The sequence below is a fragment of the Dendropsophus ebraccatus genome, chromosome 4 (genome assembly GCF_027789765.1).
Source record: "Dendropsophus ebraccatus isolate aDenEbr1 chromosome 4, aDenEbr1.pat, whole genome shotgun sequence".
In the NCBI taxonomy this organism is placed as follows: domain Eukaryota; kingdom Metazoa; phylum Chordata; class Amphibia; order Anura; family Hylidae; genus Dendropsophus; species Dendropsophus ebraccatus.
The window spans coordinates 29,049,503-29,058,104 of record NC_091457.1 but is presented as its reverse complement, the minus strand read 5'-3'; the positions used below and the strand labels follow the sequence as shown (position 1 = coordinate 29,058,104).

The following is an 8,602-nucleotide window of genomic DNA, read 5'->3' as shown; positions in this document are numbered from 1 at the left end:
AACTAGAGCCTTTTCCTTCTGTTGAGAAGCTTGTACCATAAAATACGCGCCCAATCTACAAATAGCTTCCCTAGGGAGTGGCGTATTGTGCGTTCTTGTTTGTTAATAAAGTTTGCACAAAAAGTTAGTGAGGGATTCTGCGCGTAAACTTGCCTTCCCGTCATGCTTCGCGCGATGTCCTTTGCTATAAAAGCGCCTGTTCGCTTACAATCGGCCATTTCGGACGGCGTGCTTCCTCGGAAGGTGAGTGCTCATCTGGCGGCATCCTCGGCGCGGCCATGCGGTCTGCTAGGGCCTGTAGTACCGGAGCGCAGTGCAGCCTCTGCCTTACATGTATTAGGTGGATACGTCTTCTGTTATCTGCAGAGTATCCGTGAGCTCCGTGTCCAGGATGAGACTAATCACAGACCTGTTCTGATCCCTGTGAGGAGAGCTGAAGTCTCTGAGCCACGTGCTTGCTTCATAGACTGTATCCTGCAGCCTTAGGACTACTTTATTCCCCATTGCTTTGTACTAGTGTGTTTTCTAACATATATGCACCTACAATGACTGCTCTTATTTATTCTTTCAGATGCAGATCACTCCTGGCTGGAATGGTAAGTGCACAGACTTAGTCCCAATAGTTATTTGTACATTAGTGGTGTGACAAGGCTCACTATACATTAGAAGCCTGATTATAGGTTTTCCCTAAGAATAGGGAATAGCTTGGTTTGACCTTTGACCCCCTCCCCCACTGGTCTCAGAAGTGGAGAACTGCCCTTGCATGTGCTGGTTCTCCATTTCTTTATAGGGCTTTTGAACCTGGGGGCAACTGACATTTTTGAGACTGTTGGGAAGGGGGTCCCTGGGGTTAGATTGAGATGGTCCCTTATGGTTGCATAGTGGCACCATGAGAACAAGGGTGGTTGAAATGTTTTGAAATTATACAAACTCACAACCTGAGTAGTACTATAGTTTGCAGGAGTATCTAATAATGGTCTCCATGAATTTCTATGTACAGTTGTATTTCTGCAAATACATTCATTTAGCAAACGTGCTGCCGTCTGCTCTTTCCCTCCCATTATTCTCTCTAAAAGCAGTGGTCTGGGTGTCCTGTACATGGCCACAAAGATGATACCACTTGAACTCTCTCTTTCTGAGCTGATGGTGGAGATAACCTCACTGACTGAGTGGCAATTGTACTTGACTATCAAACATTTGGGCATATAGCTAGGGTGAGCTGGGTCAAACCAGCTTATAAAGGGGCTTCTGGCCTCACATCTCAAGCAGGGATGGGGAGCAGAGGTGTTTTCCTACACTTAAGGGAATGTTTAATCAGAAAACTAAATAGTTATGTTAAACCTACCCCCCCCCCCCCCCTACTTTCAATGTATCTATTATACAATCCTGAGGTCTTGCTGTTCTGGAGCTAAACTAAGCAGAGACTCTAGTGATAGGAGGCTGCTGTGAAGTAATCTGTATAGCATTGCAGTGACGTGGGTCAGTCTGCTTAGTGCCACTTAAGGGAACAATCAGCCCAATTGGGCTGATATGGTTCCCTGGAGCAATGTATAAATCTGCTGTGGCCGGTATGTGCCACGGCTGCTGCAGGAGTGTTATACATTGCTCCAGGGAACCTGATCAGCCCAATTGGGCTGATTGGTTCCCTTTAACACTAAAGGGGTGTTCCATGGCCGCTTTCTCCCGGAGACAGCATCACTAGTCTCCAGTTCAGGTGTAGTTTGCAAGTAAGCTCCATTCACTTCCATGGAACTGGGTTACAAAACCTGCACCCAAACAGACAAAGAGTGGAGCTTTCTCTGAAAGAAAATAACCATGTTTTTGTAGGACTATGTCTTTTGTCTATGCCCATGAGTCTTACTGTAAAGAATTTAACTAAATGCTGTTAAGACCAGCTTGGGAAATATGGGAGCCGCCATAAATGTACAAAAAGTCAGAAAATAAAAGCAGATTAAAGTAAAGGACTTATGACTAATAAAAGAATTTAGGTTGGTGCATTCCCTTTAAGGTGCTCTGGAACACCTGACACTTGCACTGGAGAATAAAATTATATTTCTACACTGTTGATCTAACCAGACTAGCTTTAGGTTAAACATTAGAAGGCTTAAATGGAATTGCCTAAAGCTATAGTGTGGCCTAGTGGCAGCTTTACTTGTAACACATTGCAGCATACTTACATATATATATATTTTTTGTAGCTCTTCACTACATTCCTGTGGAAGATGCTGGATGATTATTGCAGGTCAGTCCCTACAGTAACTTGTATCCTGAGCCTCATCGCTGATGAATTATCTAGACAAGCATATGTCTGACTTGTTAGTGATGCTGCTTTATATTCTGAGATAAGGCTACAGTTACTAGAAATACAATAAAGTGCTGCAGCATGTGGTAACATTAAAACCTTATTTATTCTTTGTCTTTTATTCCCTCCAGGGCTTCCTGCAGATCACAAATGTCTACACCACTTGAAGAGGTTAGATTTCCAATCAGCTATGAAAGGTGACTTGTAATGCAATTTTCAATATCTAAGTTTTAAACTAAATTTGTTACAAGTTGCTAGTGTAATGGACACATCTGCAGTGAAGCTGGCTAGTGCTCAGGTCATTGTAAGGCAAAGATAGTGGGTCCACTCTACAGTAGCATTGCTGCTAAATCTGCAATTGTGATGTATGTTTTCCATTGCTGAAGTAATCATCCAACGGGGAGTGCTCAGGGAAGCGCACAAACGTTTCCTATAAACTGCTGATAACTTGATCATGTCTGTATTCTCCCCCCCCCCCCCCCCCGTAAATATCAGCTAGTGAGAAGACCAGCATTTATGGAACTAATAACTCTTCTCTCAAACTACCATCACTATAGTTACATGTGATAAGCTCATTTACACATGCTGCAATTCTCAGTAACAATCTTTAGCAACAGTATCTAGGTTTGACAATGTGGCTGGACTCTTGGGGAGTGAACATTTGAAGACTGTCTTAAATAAGGCCCCGCCCCTTTCCCAGCCATATTGCTCTTGGTGAATCTGGGTGCCCGAACCTGTGCCTGGTGCCATAAGTTTACACCTATGAGTGGGCTTAAATCATGATGAGTTCTGGGTGGAGGCCATGTCTCCTGCCCATTGGTTAAGTGGGTGGATACAGCAGGTATGCAAGGAGAAGGGGCAAACCTGCTGGACCATTTTGTAAATGGACCCCTTGGTGTTCAACTATACAGCCATGTTTTCTGGCAGCCCTAGGGTGGCATCCAGACATTGGGCCAAACTCAAATCCTTGGCATTGAACTACACTTCTGAAGTTTGTTAGTATATCTAGGCTGGCTGCTCAAGCCTCTAACTTCCTTGATCAGCAGAAATGGGTTGCTTAGGCAGACTGTAACATGCTCCAAATGATGACTTAAAGTCTCGTTCGTCTGAATCACTGTGAAGAATACACATAGCATGGTGGAGTTCTGATGGAGCTTGACTATTTGTGTCGTTTTTTTTTAATCTTTCTATACAGTCTAATGCGGTGTCTGTCTTCTGCAGGGTGAACATGGCTTTGGATGCCCTCCAGAACATGGTAAGAATGAAGCTGCATGAATCTTGCCTGCAGTCTGAGCAACTTCCCTTTATGATGAAACCTGCACATGTCCGACCTCCTGTATGGTGCCAGAGCCTGAAAAGGTGAACCCACTGGTACCATCAGTAGGAGAGGAAGGATGCAATGTTCCAGCAAGAACGGTCTGACGGGGTTGCCTTTATTTTCTGCTCTACTATGCAATGTTCACTAAAAGCTGTGCTGACATAAGCTACTGCTGTGTTTTAACTGTGCACTTATTTTACAGGTACACTGAATCTGGCCTGACTCTCTACCAGGTAATTTACTATGGTGTGTATTGATCTATGAGTCAAAATCTGAAACCTGTGATGACTTCTATTACCGCCCCAGTCTGATATTTGGTGACTGACTGGTAAAATACTGACTTTCTCTAGAAGTCCACACTAAACTTTATTAGAGTACAGTGCAATGCTAAATGTGTCTGTCATTGCAGGCCTACTGGAGAACGAGCCTGGACCCCTATGTATCAGGTAACTATACAGCGCCCTGTACTGAGCATGAGGCTGCAATGATGAGGCAAACTAGCTCACTTTGATAACAAAATGAAAATGTGTGAACTCCTGAGCAGCTTCTCTTCAGTCTCTGCTTTATAGCTGATGTGTAAATCTAATCACAGTATCTCCTGCAGGACACCAATGACCTGAGAACAGGGTGGCTTTGTTGAACAGGGTGGCTTTGTTGAAGGTTAAATCTCAGATTATCTTATTGGTAAGTTTCACTACACAAATACTGGTTCACAACCTTCACTTTTTAGGTAGCATACTAGTTGTGGTGTGCCAACTTGCTTAAGTTACACTATCCACAGGATAGGGTAAAAACATGATTATGGGGGTCCAACTGCCAAGAATTGACTGGCCCCTCCATAGTTTAGGTTTAAATTAAATACCCCTTTAAGGTATGACCAATAAAGCCATAACTGCAGACAGTTACTCCTAATTAAGAAAGGAGCCTTTAGTACAAGATGCTGTACAACTGTCCAAATAAGTATGCATCTTACAAGTGTCCCCACGCCCCCCCCCCCCCCCCCCACACACACACACACACACATCCTGTGTATTACTGAAGCTTAATACTAGATCTATGTTGGCCCTGCAGACTGGTAGTTACTGTCACAACTTTTAACATGTAAAGTTCAGCTATGGATGATTAGAGGAATGAATAGGGAGATGGCCCCCTAGACTTTCATAACATGGCCGGAATACAGGAGGAGGTTCCAACAGCACCAGAGACTAATGCTTATGCGTAGGGGATGCACGCTGGTATGGCTAAAATCTTAGTAGTAGCTGGTAAATAGAGTTCAGAAAATGCAAAGTCCAGCAGCATCCACACAGGTTCAGTAATAAGATTTATTGACTCATCCAGGCAAGATACGTTTCGACTCCTTGTGGAGTCTTTGTCAAGTACTTTCATAACATGGCAGTCTCGTCAGTTTGGAGAGTAATGTGCTGAGTAACTCCTGGATTGGTCCTAGTGTTCAGACTAATCAACCAGAACTTGATGTGTGTTTTGTTGTTTTGTGACAAATCCTAATATGTCCAGTGCCATTTCACACTTGGAGGCACCAATACCAAGGCCCCACTCCAGCTGAGATGATGATTACTATCTAATGGAATCTCGTTCGTCTGAAAAGTTTTGATGAGCGCTATGGTTTCTGACAGACTGGAGGCTAGAACAATGTCTCCAATGGCTGTTTCTGTGGAGTTTTTTAGTAATATCTGCTCTCCTCCTTTTCAGGGTTAGTGATAACTGCAACAGTGGACAAGACCTGCTTTCTGGTATGTAATTTTTATATGGTTAAAAGTTAAGACTTGAGTTGAGCAAACCTGGAGCATGCTTGAGTTCATCCGAACCTGATCATTCGGTATTTGATTAGCGGTGGCTGCTGAAGTTGGATAAAGCTCTGAAGGTTGTCTGGAAAACATGTTACAGCCAATGAATTACAGCCAATGAATATCTGTTTTCCTCATAGCTTTAGGGCTTTATCTAACTTAAGCAGCCACCGCTAATCAAATGCAGAATGCTCGGGTTCAGATGAACTCTAGCATGCTCCAGGTTCGCTCATAGCTTAAATAGCTTTGTAGTGGTCAATTTAAGTGGTGCACATACAGGCTTATTGCCAAATACTACAGTCTTGTACATGAACTGCAAGTGAGTCTTCTGCTCCTGTTGACTTAAATGGGAACGGCTAAAATGGTATTAAAAGGTGTTGGTAGAAAGTCAGCAGGTTTTTTTTTTTGAGCAGATGCTGTGCTGACCCTTTGTTAAACTCCTGTGTTAAGTGCTGTTCCATCGTGGCTCATACATGTGACTTTTACTAGCCAAGTGAACATACACTTGACTGATGCTGTGATTTTGATCGATTGTTTTTGGCAGTTTTCCTATGCTTTAAGCAGGGCTGTCTTGCTGATGGAAGGTCAAGTTTCATTTTGAAAACTTGTCTCCACTAGGTTGGGTCTTCTCTCTAACATGTAGATTATGGAGACTTTAAAGGGGACACCGTGATGAATAATCCACTATACCTTGAGCTGGCACAAGTGTTGGCTATGACAAGGACCGTCGCTATTCTGATGAGATCCCCTGAATTGTAGAATTTAGGTTTTATATAAGTCTTCCACAGATTAATAAATTGTACTCATTCCTTTGTAGGTCATTATGTCAGCACTTTGGTAAGTATCACTTCAGTGTATAACCTGTTTCCACTTTGCTGCACTATGATGATCTTGTATACCGCCCCAGTCTGATGTCTGTGACTGACTGGTAACTTCTGAGCTGCTGCACTGTCACTTTCTTGGTTCTAAATGGCACTCTAGCTTTTCTGGAGTAACCACTTATTTCTTACAGCTTTCCTGATGCTGAATCTGAACTTTGTGCATTGACCAGAAGCGTCCAAGACAGAGTGAAATGACTCAATGTCAAGCTAGCTCATCCACACACCTGGAACTGGACTGCTGAACTTGCCTGGAAAATATGTAGAATATATGACACTTTATACAGGAGCTGTTATGTATCTATGTCTGTAACCTAATAAAGCGGATACCACACTTGTAACTTGTTGAGTCACTGAGTTTGTCAGACTGAATCAGAATCCTCTTCCCCTAGAGTAACTGGGAACTTGTAAGGCCTGCATACCAGTTTTCTGGCAAATTACTTTTGTAAGTTTTGCTTAAACTGCAACTAATAGCAAAAGTGCTTTAATTGAATCAGGGTGAAAACACTTGGGTTGCCATGTACTTAGCATTATTAATTATTTACATTTGTTCTTGATTCCAGAGTGGTGGTAAACGGGATGTTAATGGGTCTTTTACATAGAGAGCAATTTTTTGTGGGCAAGATGCTCCCTCTGTTTCCAAATGTAAGTAGGGGAGGCTTTTCACCACATCACTTTTTGGACACTTAAGGAACCCCCTTAAAAAAAAAAAACCCAGCTACTTTCTTGCCAAAACTTTACCACCTGTATTGGGGCCAGCAACTACACCAAATGCCACCTCAGTGCCCAGTCCCCCGATCACTGGGCTGCTGCACTACCCACCCCTGCAAGACTTCAGTAGGGAAGTCTGGAGTCCAGACAAAAGTTTCACTGCTCAACTTCCTCACAGTTGAAGCAGCTGCTACAGCTATGGTAGACTGGTCATGTGATCAGTGACATGAGAGCAGAACAGTAGGTGCTAGAAACTAAAGGGCCCTACTACAGTGGTCAGCTAATTTGGAAGATTTGTTTTTTTTTAATACAAAAGTATAATCTTTCCATATTTTAATGCCAGCATAATTTCAACCCTTTTACACCACCCCCACACCCAGGATAGCAAGAGTAGAGGGGAAAAACTACCATACCTTGCTTTTGCCCTACCAGTACCACATATCAATACACCCAGGATTCTCTCCAGATTCCTGAAATACTTAACGGATCCAAGAGGGAGACGCCCAGAGGAAAAAACCTGCAGTTGGATCACCCATTTTAATCAAGGCTACCCGATCTGCCATATAGATGGCTAATCTAGACTCAAACTGCCACTTGCTTTTCTAGTATTGTGGGGTTTTTCACGTATGGTTTCATATTAAGCTTGCAGAATTCTTTCTGGTCCCCACTAAGGTATACTCCCAGATATTCTATACTTTTCCACCCTTTGTAGGCCACAGGGTATCTGAGCAAGCTCGGAATTGGAGTCAAGTAAGGTAGATTTTGTCCATTTAATAGCCAACCGAGCATAAATACTGAATTCCTCCATCTGGAACATTGTGGGTAAGGATCTACCTGCATTCCTGGCAAATAGTAATAGATCATTGTTATCAGTCCCCCCCAATTTATGCTTAAACATGCCACTGGCTCTTATATCATTCGCATCATTTAACACCTTGACGCAAAATGACAAGTCTGCGAACGTTATGTAATGCAGGTAGCTCTTGCAAAATGGCGTTCCCGGAATGTGTGTCTCCCTGCCTCCCCCCCCCCCCCCCCCCTCTCTGTCCCTAACAACAATCGGCAGCGGTAGGAGGCTGTCACACAGCCTCCTGCCTGGGGGGGTGGGTTACCATAGCAACCCAGACACTGCTTCCTGTGTCTGGGCTGCTATGTATTAGTATGATCAGGCCCCTGCACTGTGGTAGCGACCTGATCGTATGAATGAGCTGTCGGCTTGACAGCTCATTCATACTATAATACGTTACAGCACTGATCATGTGCTGTAATGTATTATAGATGTACCTATAAAAGCACACAAATACATAAATATACACTCCCCTACAAATGAGATGCATATATTTAGCATAGCCGTGTCTGATATGACCCCGTCTATTAACTCGTTAAATTAATTATCCTGCCTGATGTCGCAAAAAAATTAAACTAATCAAAATGACAATTTTTTTTGTTAATCCTGTCCCCTAAATATATCGTCACCTGTACCCAAAAGGTGTACAGCTAAAAATGTTACCTTATGCTGGAAAAAAATCCATCACATAACTCCATTGGTGAAAAGACTCAAACAGTTTTTATAGCATAAATGCCATAA

At 43.0% G+C, this 8,602-nt stretch overlaps 1 long non-coding RNA gene and 5 other non-coding genes across 6 annotated transcripts; all 6 read left to right on the top strand.

The window, feature by feature from the left end:
* Nucleotides 1-203: 203 nt before the first annotated feature.
* Nucleotides 204-6,644, top strand: LOC138787986 (uncharacterized). The gene is made up of 11 exons (XR_011362538.1): nucleotides 204-243; nucleotides 572-596; nucleotides 2,199-2,242; nucleotides 2,434-2,499; nucleotides 3,524-3,557; nucleotides 3,823-3,853; nucleotides 4,030-4,066; nucleotides 4,225-4,304; nucleotides 5,331-5,371; nucleotides 6,243-6,262; nucleotides 6,438-6,644. It is a non-coding gene; the product is annotated as an uncharacterized lncRNA (long non-coding RNA).
* LOC138790412 (small nucleolar RNA SNORD26) lies at nucleotides 1,103-1,174 on the top strand. Its single transcript, XR_011363069.1, has one exon. It is a non-coding gene; the product is annotated as a small nucleolar RNA SNORD26 (small nucleolar RNA).
* Nucleotides 3,604-3,730, top strand: LOC138790419 (small nucleolar RNA SNORD22). The gene has a single exon (XR_011363076.1). It is a non-coding gene; the product is annotated as a small nucleolar RNA SNORD22 (small nucleolar RNA).
* Nucleotides 3,895-3,966, top strand: LOC138790416 (small nucleolar RNA SNORD31). The gene has a single exon (XR_011363073.1). It is a non-coding gene; the product is annotated as a small nucleolar RNA SNORD31 (small nucleolar RNA).
* LOC138790410 (small nucleolar RNA SNORD29) lies at nucleotides 4,100-4,165 on the top strand. The gene has a single exon (XR_011363067.1). It is a non-coding gene; the product is annotated as a small nucleolar RNA SNORD29 (small nucleolar RNA).
* LOC138790414 (small nucleolar RNA SNORD31) lies at nucleotides 6,302-6,370 on the top strand. The gene has a single exon (XR_011363071.1). It is a non-coding gene; the product is annotated as a small nucleolar RNA SNORD31 (small nucleolar RNA).
* Nucleotides 6,645-8,602: the final 1,958 nt, after the last annotated feature.